Here is a 14,884-nt window from a genome sequence, read left to right as displayed (position 1 = left end):
GTTTAAGTTAAGCATCGCAAAGTACTTAAGTGTGTTAGTGTAAACTATGCTTGTCTTGCTTGCTATTTTGTGATGCGTCTCATGGTACTATTCTTCATATTTATGCACTTGCATATTGCATCTCATCTAGGTACGCTAGATGCACCACATGAAGGATGAGATGTTGGAGCTAAACCCGAAGACGGTGTTTGATGGATCTATCCCGAAGATGGAAGGACTAAGCAAGTGCTAGGACCTAAGATGTCGCCAGGACGGGAGATGCTCACTTGCGAGTGCCGTCTAACTAACACTGACTCAGTGTGGGATCCCAGGCAAGCCCTGGAGCATTATAAGTCTCCTAATTTATAAAAGCAATTCTTTCTATATATATATGAGTTTATATATTGTTGCATTAAGTTGTAGGAGTTGATTGAAACCGTTGATGCATTTATTACTATCCTTGCCTACCTTATTACCTTTTACCCTGTTAGGTCAGGATCGAATAACTGCTTAGTCTTGCTTAGACCGGTAGCGATCGATGATATCCGATCACCTACATTATAGGTGGTTACTGGAAGAATTTAGCTATGGAAAGAATGATATCCTGGAATTAACCATGTGTGATGGATAATTAGAGACCGGACGGAAAAAGTTGGAGGCAACCAGACAGGGTTCTGGGGCGCTGTTAGTTTCCATCTGTGGCGATTAAGGACCGATCATTGCTCGTCCCTCTTGTCATGTTGAACGCTTGCCTCACATTTAGCTGGCCGAATAAAGTACCTTTCGACAGCGAAGCTAGTGACACTATTCAAGCCGGGATAAACCCGGATTGGCAGACTGGTGCTGAAGGGGGTATGATGGGGACGCGAAGAGTGAGCCCAAGGTGCGTCCTGGCAGTCGGGCGGTCCCTAGGTAGTGTAGTCCCGGCTATTATACCGTGGCTACTTGGAAAGTGTCATTGGTGATCTGTAGCTCACTTGATCGGTGAGTGTGGTTTGGGTGAGGAATAAATCACCAGCTGGTTAGGAATCGATTCAAATCGCCATTGCTCCTAGATAGTGAGCACTTGACTCGAGCTACAGCATCGTAGTAATTATGATGGAACACTGATGGTTATCTGGATGGTATGGGATATGCTAAATCTAAGTTGGTAACTAGATGTTATTGGTTAATCAAGTGATTGCTATAGTATAGGTGCTTACCTAGATGGATAGGTCATAATAAAGATGATGCAAAGTACTTAAAATGGTTTCTTCCTGATAGCTTATGCTTTTCGCAAACGAGTCAGCTAGCCCACTAAAGAAAGCCTTGCATAATCCTTGGTGTCACTTTATTTCTGGTTTACGATGGGTAAGTCTGGCTGAGTACATTCGAGTACTCAGGGTTTATCCCACCTTGTTGCAGGTGAAGTTCTCGACCTGTTGATGATGGTGGCTAATCATCGGTGGGTTCGGTGATTCTATACTTACTTCTCATCTATATGCTTTTGTTGGATGATGTCACTTATGCTAGCAATATATTTGAAACCTATATTAATGTAATCATTTGAAAGCTATGTTGTTTTCACTAAGCGGTTTTGAAACCCAAACTGGTACTTTTATTTGTGAACCCATTTGTAATATTATTTCCGCTGCAACCCTGTGTATGTGATGTGTATTTGCTTAATCCCGCGATCTTGGTTGTGATGTTGATTTACCGAGGTCTTTCGGGACACTCGGCGGACTACCGGGTTTATATGAGTGAAAGTATGTGCGCGTCAACGTGTTAGCGGGGACAGCCGTACTTGATCTTGTATAAATTGGGCGGTTCTGTCACAGCTGGTATCAGAGCAAGATTACGCATAATACTATCATGTACATAGTTTTAAAAACAAAGTTTTGGTTTTAAAAAGCCTATTTTATCTAAAACTTTAGCTACAAGCAAATTTATCAAAACTAATTTGCAAAACTATGCTAGCGACATTCTCCTTTATGCCTAGTTAAGGACTATTAGGTGGCTATCTAAGTACTAACATGAGGGTTTTACTTTCGTCGTCCATACGACGTGCTATTGTATGGATGCCATTCACTTGAATGGCAATGTATGGATCAATTGCCTCTACGCCCAGGTAAGTGGGAGTTATGAGAGCATGAACGTCCAACTGTCGGTCTAGGGGAGAGTTAGCTGTGGTTACTGGAATATTTACATGTTACACACATGTATATATGAAGGTACTTAATTGTGGGTATATCTGTTGGGTAGCTATGGATACCGAAGTATATACATCTGGGGATGTATATATGGAGAGTATCTTAGTTTACTGCTTTCATTGTGCGCTTATTTATCTCTTGTGGGGATGGGCTGCAATGAATTTTCCTGTAGGTACGCTAACCACAAATGCGTAGATTGAATGTAGCTGATGACTAGCTATATATCGAAAGAGTACGTGTTATGCCACCGACATAGAACGTTATTGCCACCTTAGGCTGGCAATTATGTGAGGACGAATAGGACGAGCATGTATCATGATGATTGTTGCATTGTGCATAAATATGCTCCCCTCACCTCTGTTCTATTAACGAGTAACTTGTTACAACATGTAATAGTAGTAGTGTGCTTGTTTTCTTGTAAGAAATTAGAGTTATGCCTTGACCTATGTTGTTTGAAGGGTCCTATTAGGATATGATGTGTGATGTCACCTTGTTTGATAAGTAATTTTCTAAATGCCTATAAAACAACTTAATTAGGGCTAAACATTAGCTTTTCTAACATGTTTGGATTGTATACAAATTGTTTTTTTGTGCTTGGCTATGCCAGAAGTATGCTCTTATATGTAGCTTGCTTTATAATTGCTGCCTAGCCTAGTTTCTGAATCTTTTGCTAGCTTGTTTGCTTTATGAAAGTTAAATTCTTATGTTTGCTAAATCAAACTTGATTTAAATAAGTTGTTAGCGGAATGTTTTAGAACCCTTACTTATAATGAACAAATTATCTAATAGGTTGCTTGCATGTGGTAAATGTGGCTTCCGGAGTAGAAATATGCACCTACTCAGTAAAAGAGAATAAAAGATAACAATACCTTGCCACCATGTTTTGTATGTCTATGTGTGATTGTGTTGCTATAGATGACTGCTGGTGTTGTGAAAGCTTGGTGTTTAGTATTAGTTGCTTGAGTTAATTTGATTGAATGCAAATTGCTTGCTTAAAACTATGATGTATGTGTGGATGCTTGTTTCTAGGCAGTGCCATAGTTGTCACCTCGTTTGTCCCTGGTGAGCATGCGAGGGTCAAATAGCTTTATCCTAGAACAACGCTCAAGTTACGTAATTGCATGGTTGTCGTCTCCAATTAGGTTCTCTCTTGGGAGCCTAAGCCTATAGACATGGTTGCTAGCCCTTGAACGTTTGTGTATCTATGCCTTGCTTGAACCGTAGGCCCTAGCGTAGTTCCCTTATATGTTTGCTTAGGCCTTGGACATCTGCTACCTTTTGGAGAAGACCTTGTTGATCGACCAACCAAGTGAAGCTCTAGCGATCGCCAGCCTTGGACCATGGTTTATACGTTGTCAAGTGTGGAGACCGTACCCAATTTCATGTTGGACCTCCCGATTTTCTCTTCTATAGATGATCTAGGCAACGCTCATCTCTCGCTGTTTGATCTCAAAATCTTCTGCTTGCAAATCAGGTGGCTGCCTTATCGACTCAATCTCTGATTGGCATATCGGTTTTGCCTTGAAGTTTGCTTAATCCATCTCCAACCTTCCCACGTCTCGGGATGTCTATCAGTCTTGGTCTCATGTTGTTGCTCAACATGACCGGATCTTATGATAATCTTTCATCTAGTAATCACCTTGGTAGACACGAGGCGTGCGTGGAATTTAAACAAGAATCTCATACTTAGTTGTCTTTGGCAATTAATCTATGTTCTCTTGTGCTGTGTTTTGACCTTCAGATCGCCTCCTTGTTGACTCTAAACCTTGTGACTACCTTTGTTTGCTATCCCTCCTTCTCATTGTGCTTGCTCCTACGCAACCAAATTTGTGCCACGTGAGAATTCCGGTGGGTTGTATGTTCAGTAATGGTGCCACGATTAGCGATCTACGGTGCCACGACGAAACCAAGAGCCTCCTGTGGGTGCACACACAAGGATGTGCTGCTCGGCACGCGCTGGTATCGAGGTTCCTAGTCATGATCCATTGCTGAACTGCACCGATGTGTTATTTTCACGTGAGCGCTTCCTTGGTTATCTCTCTTTATCATGTCAAGCGATCTATATGTCGAACTAGATGCAATAGGACTCCCTTTTGAAGTCGTCCAACGGTTAACCTTTGAAGAACAGGTCACTAATAGGAACATAAATAGACTGCAAGAGGGTAGACAAGTGACTCTACTCGACGTGACTGTCCCTATAATGACGTCGGTCATCTAGTGAGCAACTTATGTCATTTTCGTTGGATCAGAAAGGTGCACCACACTTAAGGTTAAACAAGTTATCAGTCGGATGATAAATGGACCATGATATTATGTGCTATAATAGGTCACCTGGTATATATGAGTTCCTATCCAAGTTCTCAATCTTTAGGTGCATAAGGATCACGTAGACAAACCGACCTTCTTTGGTGTGACCCCTTTCTGCTGACTTCAATGGCGACCATCTGTAGGCTTCGACCACAATTTTTATTATCAAGAGTGAAGATTTGGAACCTTTTTAGTGTTGAGGGACAACTGATTTGTTACCAGTAGGAAAGTTAGTCTTCAGTTAGGTAACGACTATTTGGTAACTATGAAGGCCAGATCTCACAGAACAATGTTGATCAAGGAAACAACAAACCTGGCCCCGCAATGCAAGTGCTACTTCTTCTCCAAATGTGCTATCAAGTCAATTCCATCTTGGACAATCACGTATATAGTACAAGACGTTGTATCGGCTAGGTAGGAGCTAGCGAAAGCACGTCCCTAGTTTTAGTCAGCATCTTTGTGCCCCAAGGTGCCACTAACACATGTGTCGGACTCTATTGAATGAAGTGCTGAAGGATATATAGGAATGGTTCCTTGTCTATGTAGAAATGCCCTACATGTGGAATAATGTTTTGTGCCCTGCGAAAACAGCCCACAAGTCCAATGCTTGTGCATAGTCAAGTTGGTGTCTAGAACGATGGTTGAAGTGTTACCAGAGAAGCATGTGAGGAAAACTCTAGCCTCCATCCTCAGATAGAGAAAGACTGCTGCTGCTCTGAGAAAGGTTAGAGAGTGCAAAACACACACCTCAACGTGTGGAGCGAAGAAAAGGGAGGACATGAAATCTATCTAGATTTTGTGGCACTAAACCGGTTATCTTCAAGCCGGCGGTTAGTGACTCAAACGAAGTTGGATTGACCCCAAACTTGGTGATCTCATTCCTTGCTTAGGGCCCTTCAATGTCTTAAGTTGGTTTGAGTATTGGTTGAGTAAAACATCGGATTTGAGAGATATCTTGTCGGCTCGGTTTGCTGCCATTTCAGAACACAACAATTTTGGTAGATGAATTGTTTGGATGGTCAAACGGTGTTCGGTTGAGTTGAATTTTGGTGAGTAGTTAGAAGACCCATGGATCTACATGCCCACCAAAATTTGTGTATATTGGAGTAGTAGTTTGTGAGATATGAATAGAAAACAAAAGGGTGCAGAATCTGTAATTTCGCTGTGACTGCGATCATCCTTTGCATTAGACGGTTGTGTTTGTAATTCATGCCAAGAAATTACAACTTGTAGGTGTATTGCTGTTAGACAACCCTCCATACCCTTGAGAAGACTAATTGCACCCCTATGTGCCTTGCCTTTGCCCTCTTAGATCAGCAATGCGTGAGCAGTCAAGGTGTTCTAGAAGTCAAAATTGTGCCCTTGCAATTCGAAAGCAATTGGAAAGGTGTCAAACCATAGATTTTCAGATTATGGTTTTTGAGATATTGATTGGCCTTAGAATGGAAGCCTCGACGACAAATGTATTAAGAAAGCTGGTTTTGCTACGATGCAAGTCAACCCAACTTGCTGTGCAACTGCACCACGAAGGCAAATTGTACTCAACCTGCTTGGTAGTGAACTATTTCCCTAGTTTGGTGAATACTTGCAACCTTTGTCATCCTCCAGGCCTCGCTATTACCCTTCTTTGGTAATGGTTCTCCAATGCTGATATGCCTTTGGTACCTAATATGTGTTTTTACCCAAGAAGTTGCATCAAATTCAACCCAAATGACTGTTGTCGTTTGTATACGGGGATTTCCTTAAATAATGACCATCGAGAGCGTTGAGTCGACAGAGTTAGCTATCACATTCACCACTCCCTCGACAGGCTCAGACAATACAGTGTGGTTATCAGAGAAAGAGAACTACACCCATGGAACATTATGTAGCTTTTCATCAGTTGGCATCAAATGACTAGACAGTTACAACCGGAATAGACATTGTCTGTTGGTTAGTCGGTTTTCCATAACCTTAGTGGATGTTTGTTGTATAGGATCTCATCCCTTATGAAAAGTTGTGCTCAATCCACTTTTGTAGAGAACTGCTTTTCAAACCTTGTGAACAAATATAGCACCGTTGCAAGGAATATCCGTCAATAGGCTGTGGTCTAGTGCAAAGTCCATATGATCTGTGCTATATCCACTTGGGAAGTAGATGCTACAAGTATTTAGTCTACGTTTGTATCGCTCTTCGTACATCAAGGACGAAGTACGTAGGACATTGCTATCTTGGATTCCTCCCAAAGTAACAATACTTCATGAAGACCAACGAAGGAAATTCTTCAGACAAAACTTACTACAAAGGACAAGTATCAGAAAGTGTCTTAACCAAATTAGCCTCTCTTATGCTTGAAGCTAGGTAGCCTAAAGCTATGGCTGATATTGGAAACTGGTAGCATGTCTCTCTTCCATAAAAGTCTTTCGTCCTAAATCTCGGGACGCAATTCTTTTAAGGGGGGAGGGCTGTAACACCCCAGGTGTTTGCCACCAGTTAAGCAATGGATTTGAGCTCAAACATGGCATATTAAGTGATGATGAAGATGTCAAGGTCAAACCTATAGAAATGAGCCCCAACCTAAACTTGGATATTGCACCTTTGCTCGCCTATAGACCCCTTTTCAAGATATATGCTTGGGTGGTGTGATTGGGATATCTTCATGTGTCTCACATCAATACCCATCTATATTGGGCACTCGAAAAGTTTCATGAAGTTTGGAATAAAAAAGTCACATGAAATGATAAGTTATATCCTTGTTGGAATGATTTTACTAAGTGCTTGAATTGCACTATTAAGTGAATGAGAACATGAGATGTCAACCAAACCTTGCAACCTTGCCAAAATGACTCTAGATGAACTCTACAACAAAAGTCATGATAGGTTCATGTTGGGCAAATGCCAAGAAAATGCTCCAATGGATCCAAAAGGATAATTTAAGCTTCATCGTGATCCTACTTTGGTCAAAGTAGAACAGTAGGTTCTATACCAGTTTTGAGGTTGGACCTTATATGAAAGTTGTAATCCATATCACGTAGAACAAACTTTGTTTTTGGACTAAGAGCTAGATCAGCTTGGAAGTAAGTCAAATCGAGGTCACAAGATCGAATTTGCTGTTGTTTTCAGCACTTAGAATTATTCCAAGTCTGGAATTCATTGTCATTAGGTTGGCATGCCACGTTCTTGAGTTTTTATTAAGCATCATGCTTTGACCCAAAAATAGAAGTTGGAGATATTTCATTAGAGAAGAGCATGTAAAAAGTTGGGTCAAGTTTGATCATGTTTTCACCAACAAATTGGAGTCCTAACCGAGCAAGGCTTAATCCTTATTAAGTTGTTGACAGTGGCATTTTAGGAGCTAATTAGCCGCTAATCTACTGCCCTAATGACCTTGGTAACTAAATGAAATATGTAGAGCAGGCCAAGGTGAGCAAACTTTGTTTTTGGCCCAATGTCCAATTCGAACCCGAGCTGGCCCAAATCGGCTCCCCACCTTGCCTACACTGATGCCCGCCACGTGCTCGAGGAATTGCCTCCGTGGCCTTCATGCGACGGTCGTGCCCCCACCATGGGTGACACGCGCGCTCCATGCCATCCACCAAGCTCACCCTTGCCTCCACGCGCCCAATGCCCTGCTGCCGATGAGGAGGGGCACCAGCACGCCCTCTCCATCCCCCTCTCCACTCCCTGCTCGCTCCCTCTCGCGCTCTCCTCGCTCCCGTGCAACCGTCCGCCATGGCCGGCGACTCAAGCTCGCTGCCGCCGCGTTTCCTTGCCTACGGCCTCCCTCCACCCAAATGGACCGTAGGACCACCTTCCTTTCTTCACGCCGCCCCCGATGCGCCCCTTCCCCGGTCCTGTTGGCCGTCTGTTTGCTCCGCCGACGGAGCCGCCGTGGGTAGCGCCGCCGGTGCGCGTGGCTCGGCCCTTGCGGGCCCCCTCCGTCTCTGTCGTGTGTCGCAACACCTTCGCCGTCATGCACCGCTCCTCCTCGCCTAGGGCAGCCAGCCGCTGCCGCCCACGCGCCACCGTCAGCGCGCTGTGCCGGCCGTCGGGTTACCGGTCACCGTGGCCAAGCAGCCACGAGCCACCTCCGGCCGTGCCGAGTACTCCCGCGGGCGCGCACGATCCCGGCGTAGCCGCAGCACCCCTCCTTTGCCACCGACGAGCACCGCAGTGCCGGAATCATGAGCTCCGGCGAGCTCCTCTGCTCTGCTCGGCCAGAGAAGGAGAGGAGGACCTCGCGCGAGAAGAGAAACAAGTCCAGGGGATTTTCTGTAGAACCGTAGACTCAGATGAATAGTGACGATAAGGACCTATGTGCTGGAAATCGGCTGGAACTTTGGAAATTCATAATAAATCATAGGAAATTCGTAAAATAGCAAATGAGGACTTTTTGGAATCCTTGTGGAATTTTCTATGCAGTAGATCTATAATATTTCAGGTTTTAGTTTAAAGTTTTAGCTGTGAAAATGGATTTATGCATCTAGGTTTTCAATTCTAGTTGTATTTGTCTTTTTTCATAACTACAGTTGTAGGGCTCCAAATGAAGTGAAATTTTTGTGGCATGCTACTCATGTGATGTTTGATGTGTGGTAAAAATTTCATGGTCATTGGTTGCTGCATGAGTGAGTTATTGGTTTATCTTGCTCTCACATGATTTCTTGCTTTAGCAACTTGTCCTTTTCATAGAGGTTGCTATACATATTCAAATGGAGTAAAATTTGTACATTAGACTATTGAGAGTATATGTGAGCCACTGTAATTTTTGTAGAAGTTATTGTGCACTTTTGGTATATGTTCATTAAGTCACCTTGTTATCTAAAATAAATTAAGAAATGCATTAAAAGAATTTATTTGGTCATGGACACTAGGTTTTCTGGTGTTCTTTAGTCATGTGTGACATTTTGGTAAAGTTGGTTTTGCCCAATTATGTGTTTGCAACATAAGTTAATATTTATTTTCTTGCAAATGTGGTTTATGGACAGATTTAGGAACTTAGCAAAGATCTTCATGATAATGTGCTTTGTTGTGAAACTTGTTTATATAAAAGTTGTAGATAATTTATGTATCTAGCTACTGTTAAAAATTTGGTATCATTTGGTTGAGTAGTGTTTGAGTTACAACTGTTTAAAGTTAGAATACAGGATTTGTTGCTCTCTGTTTTGTATGAACTAGTTTCTGTAAAGGTATAATTTCGACCTACTTAACTTAGGAATCATGCTGTGATGGTTATAGATGAAATGTAGATAATTTCATAAGCTTTCCATAATGTCTTCTTGCAAGTCATTTGGATTTGTATAACTCCAGTTATAGCTAAATCTTGTAGCTGCTGTTTGCATGTCCAGAAATTGGCATATTCCAATTATAGTGTTTGCTTGTATATTGTTAAATGTGACTTATGCCTTGAATGATGACTGAGTTAGAGCACCTGAGATCTTGGGAAACTTGTGTCATGCTTGGTGTTGTCGTCTTCTTTGCCATCTTAGCATGATAGATTGTGTGATGTTTAAGTTAAGCATCGCAAAGTACTTAAGTGTGTTAGTGTAAACTATGCTTGTCTTGCTTGCTATTTTGTGATGCGTCTCATGGTACTATTCTTCATATTTATGTACTTGCATATTGCATCTCATCTAGGTACGCTAGATGCACCACGTGAAGGATGAGATGTTGGAGCCAAACCCGAAGACGGTGTTTGATGGATCTATCCCGAAGATGGAAGGACTAAGCAAGTGCTAGGACCTAAGATGTCGCCAGGACGGGAGATGCTCACTTGCGAGTGCCGTCTAACTAACACTGACTCAGTGTGGGATCCTAGGCAAGCCCTGAAGCATTATAAGTCTCCTAATTTATAAAAGCAATTCTTTCTATATATATATGAGTTTATATATTGTTGCATTAAGTTGTAGGAGTTGATTGAAACCGTTGATGCATTTATTACTATCCTTGCCTACCTTATTACCTTTTACCCTGTTAGGTCAGGATCGAATAACTGCTTAGCCTTGCTTAGACCGGTAGCGATCGGTGATATCCGATCACCTACATTATAGGTGGTTACTGGAAGAATTTAGCTATGGAAAGAATGATATCCTGGAATTAACCATGTGTGATGGATAATTAGAGACCGGACGGAAAAAGTTGGAGGCAACCAGACAGGGTTCTGGGGTGCTATTAGTTTCCGTCTGTGGCGATTAAGGACCGATCATTGCTTGTCCCTCTTGTCATGTTGAACGCATGCCTCATATTTAGCTGGCCGAATAAAGTACCTTTCGACCGCGAAGCTAGTGACACTATTCGAGCCGGGATAAACCTGGATTGGCAGACTGGTGCTGAAGGGGGTATGACGGGGACGCGAAGAGTAAGCCCAAGGTGCGTCCTAGCAGTCAGGCGGTCCCTGGGTAGTGCGGTCCCAGCTGTTATCCCGCGGCTACTTGGAAAGTGTCATTGGTGATCTGTAGCTCACTTGATCGGTGAGTGTGGTTTGTGTGAGGAATAAATCACCAGCTGGTTAGGAATCGATTCGAATCACCATCGCTCTGGATAGTGAGCACTTGACTCGAGCTACAGCATCGTAGTAATTATGATGAAACACTGATGGTTATCTGGATGGTATGGGATATGCTAAATCTAAGTTGGTAACTGGATGTTATTTGTTAATCAAGTGATTGCTATAGTATAGGTGCTTACCTAGATGGATAGGTCATAATAAAGATGATGCAAAGTACTTAAAATGGTTTCTTCCTGATAGCTTATGCTTTTCACAAACGAGTCAGCTAGCCCACTAAAGAAAGCCTTGCATAATCCTTGGTGTCACTTTATTTCTGGTTTACGATGGGTAAGTCTGGCTGAGTACATTTGAGTACTCAGGGTTTATCCCACCTTGTTGCAGGTGAAGTTCTCGACCTGTTGATGATGGTGGCTAACCGCCGGTGGGTTCGGTGATTCTATACTTACTTCTCATCTATATGCTTTTGTCGGATGATGTCACTTATGCTAGCAATATATTTGGAACCTATATTAATGTAATCATTTAAAAGCTATGTTGTTTTCACTAAGCGGTTTTGAAACCCAAACTGGTACTTTTATTTGTGAACCCATTTGTAATATTATTTCCGCTGCAACCCTATGCATATGATGTGTATTTGCTTAATCCCACGATCTTGGTTGTGATGTTGATTTACCGAGGTCTTTTAGGACACTCGGCGGACTACCGGGTTTATATGAGTGAAAGTATGCGCGCGTCAACGTGTTAGCGGGGACAGCCGTACTTGATCTTGTATAAATTGGGCGGTTCTGTCACACGTCCCAACAAGAAGAAGAACAAACAACGGCGTGAGGGATCGCTTGTGACCACCGCTGGCCATAAGGGGGGTTGGAAGCCTACCAAGGTTACCCCAAACCACTTCGAGGAGCTGCTCGAAGGGCCGTGCCTGAACCATGCTTTCCCTGTTGAGCACCTATACAAGGACAGTGACCTCTTAAGGCGGTTCTTATCCAGAGGCTTTGACAATGGGGAGCATAGGAAGGAGACCGGCTAGATGAAGCACGCGACGTCGCCCTCTCCCGCTCGGTTCTTATCCAGCAAGCGTTGCGTTGGTACCACAGCCATCGAGTGAGGGATCGGGCCTTCAACATCGGGGACCTGGTGCTTCGCTTCGTCCAGAGCAACAAGAACCGCCATAAGCTCTCTCTACCGTGGGAGGAACCGTACGTCGTCGTGGGGGTGCTCCGACCAGGCGCCTACAAGCTCAAGGCCATCAACGACGAAGTTTTTGTCAATGCCTGGAACATCGAGTAGCTACATCACTTTTACCCTTAATATACGCACATTTTCTCTTATCAGTTTCACTATCAAACTCCTCGATCTTTAGGTGACGCCCGACCCCAGCAACAAGAGGGGGTCGGGCCTCACTCGGGGGCTTATAAGAGCGTATTTATCCAGTAGACATTCTCTACACCTGACCCTTTCTCACATTAAGACCCAGAGGCAAAGTTTACAGAAATAAATGCTGAGTAAAACTAGTCAGACTATGAGAAACCTACGCCTCGGCGGCTACAATGCCTTTGCTCACCAGCGTGATCAGAGTTTCTTTCCGCACCCTAGCCTTTTTGGCCTTAGCTATGGAAAGAGTTGATACACATTTAAGAGTCTATCCGCCTGGCAAACATTTCTCTGTGCCCGACCCCCTCTCGCGTTAAGACCTAGAAGCTAGGGTTGCGGAACCCAAGCTTTACGGCCTCAACGACAAAAAAGGTCGGAACGGACTAACCTTTTTATACGAAAGGGGGGAACGGCTAAAACAAACTGTTTGGCCATAACGAAATCTAAGAGCTTGTCTATTTATTACAAGCTTGTCACCTGGCTTATCTGCCTAACTAAGTTTTTGGGCAGGATGTTCTCATCCCATATCTTCGCAGGTAAGTCCTATCCCAGCGGGTAACACAAGTCGATCGAATGGCTTGGCCGCTGCCGTAGGGAGCAGCAGGATGCCCCCACGCGGGTTATGCCGATCCCATCGCGAACGACGAACCCGGATTCCGCTCGATCGTATCTGGTAAGAGCTCTCCAAACCCATCACTCATGCCATTGAGGTAAATCATGTGCCAACGGGTCACCCAAGTCGATCGGACGATTCGGGCCGCCGTCGAGAGACGGGTCACCCTTACTTTACGCGTGTTTTCTCTTATTAATTTCGCTATCAAGCCCTCGACCCCAGCAATGGCAGGGGGTTGGGCCTCGCATAGGGGCTGGCAGGGGTGTCTATTTGGTAGACATCCTATCTGCCCAACCCCTTCTTACGTTAAAAACTAGAGGTAAGGTGTGCGGAAGCAAACTCTGAGTAAAAATGATCGGACTACGAGAAACCTACGCCCCAGTGGCTATGGCGTTTTTTGCTCACCAGCGTGATCAGAGTTTCTATCCTCGCAGCCCAAGCTTTAGCCTCTGCCTTCTCTAGAAGGGTTTGGAGGGGCCTACATGGGGAATCTCCCCCGAGGAGAGGCCCGCAGGTCGCCCGAGTCGATCGAATGGCTTGGGCCGTTGCTGAGAGACGGGTAGGGAAAAATAGGATGCTCCATGCAGGTTATGCCAACTCCATCATGAACGACGGACCCAGACCTCGCACGGACATATTCGGTAAAAAGCTCCCCGAACCCATCACTCGAGACATCGAGGTAACTTTGCCAACCCACTTTTCTTTTCTGGTGCATGATCATTCATTTCATCCATTCTCATGCACGCATTCATACTTTCATTCATACATTCATACATTCATCCCATACATCCAAGCACTGCGTATGCAATTACTGCATCACAACGCTTCACGTCGCGTCACGAAGCGGTAGTCGTCTCATTCGACATGAGCGGCGACCGACCGAGGTTCGAAGGCCGGCCCGCGAAGGGCTCGAGGCCGCATCGCGTCAACCAAAGCCAGGGGAGAAAAACCGAGATGAGCCCCAGTGGCCCTTGCCCGACCTCGCTCAAAAGCAGACAGGGGCATCTCGACCTTTCTCGTTCGATCCTAACCTCAAGCCAAGCCCACAGAATCTCCATCGAGGAGAGGCCAGCGGGCCACCCAAGCCAATCGAACGGCTCGGGCATCTACTGGGAAGCGGGTTAAGGAGCAGTGGAATGCCACATGAGGGCTATGCCGACCCCATCAGCGAATGACGGACCTAGATTCTACTCGGACGTGCCCGTTAGCGAGCTCACCCAGCGCAACACTCGAGCCATCGAGGCAAGTGTCGTTAGCTCAGCCCCTCCGGTTCCAAAAATCGAGGACGGGGTGACGCATGAAATCTAGCCGACCCCTACCGACCCCCACGGGGCTCGGGGGTTCGAGCCGCCCGACCCGAACTCAGGAATCCATCTGACCGGGGTTCGAAGGCTGGCCCGCGAAGGGCTCGAGGCCGCCTCGCGTCGAACAGAGCTAGGGGAGAAAACGTAGATGAGCCCCAGCGGCCTTCGCCTGACCCGCTTAGAAGCGAACAGGGTCATCTCAACCATCTCGTTTGATCCTAACCTCGAGCCGAGCCCACAGAATCCCCATTGAGGGGAGGCCATCGGGCCACCTGAGTCGCCCTCCGGAACGGCTCGGGCATCTGCTGGGAGGTCGGTTAAGGAGCAGTGGAATTTAGTATTGTTGATCACTCATCACTTGCTCTATATCATTTACAAATATAAATGAAAGCCGCTTGTTGACCAATGAACAGCAAGGCACTATTGTACATGTAGCAAAGTAAAAGACCATAAAGTCAATGAAACGATGAACTGTGAACTTAGTTTTAATTTGATAACAAAATACTAACAATGCCCATAATTTTTTGTAAGTAGCATTGGCCATGTCCTCTCTATCCTACAACATATTCATTATGTCCTATTTGCGTAATCTGTTGACCCAAAAACACAAATAAAATGAGCATAAGTATTCATT

The sequence above is a fragment of the Miscanthus floridulus genome, chromosome 16 (assembly GCF_019320115.1).
Source record: "Miscanthus floridulus cultivar M001 chromosome 16, ASM1932011v1, whole genome shotgun sequence".
Classification (NCBI taxonomy): Eukaryota; Viridiplantae; Streptophyta; class Magnoliopsida; order Poales; family Poaceae; genus Miscanthus; species Miscanthus floridulus.
The sequence above is the reverse complement of the archived record's forward strand: the minus strand, read 5'-3'. Positions refer to the sequence as shown.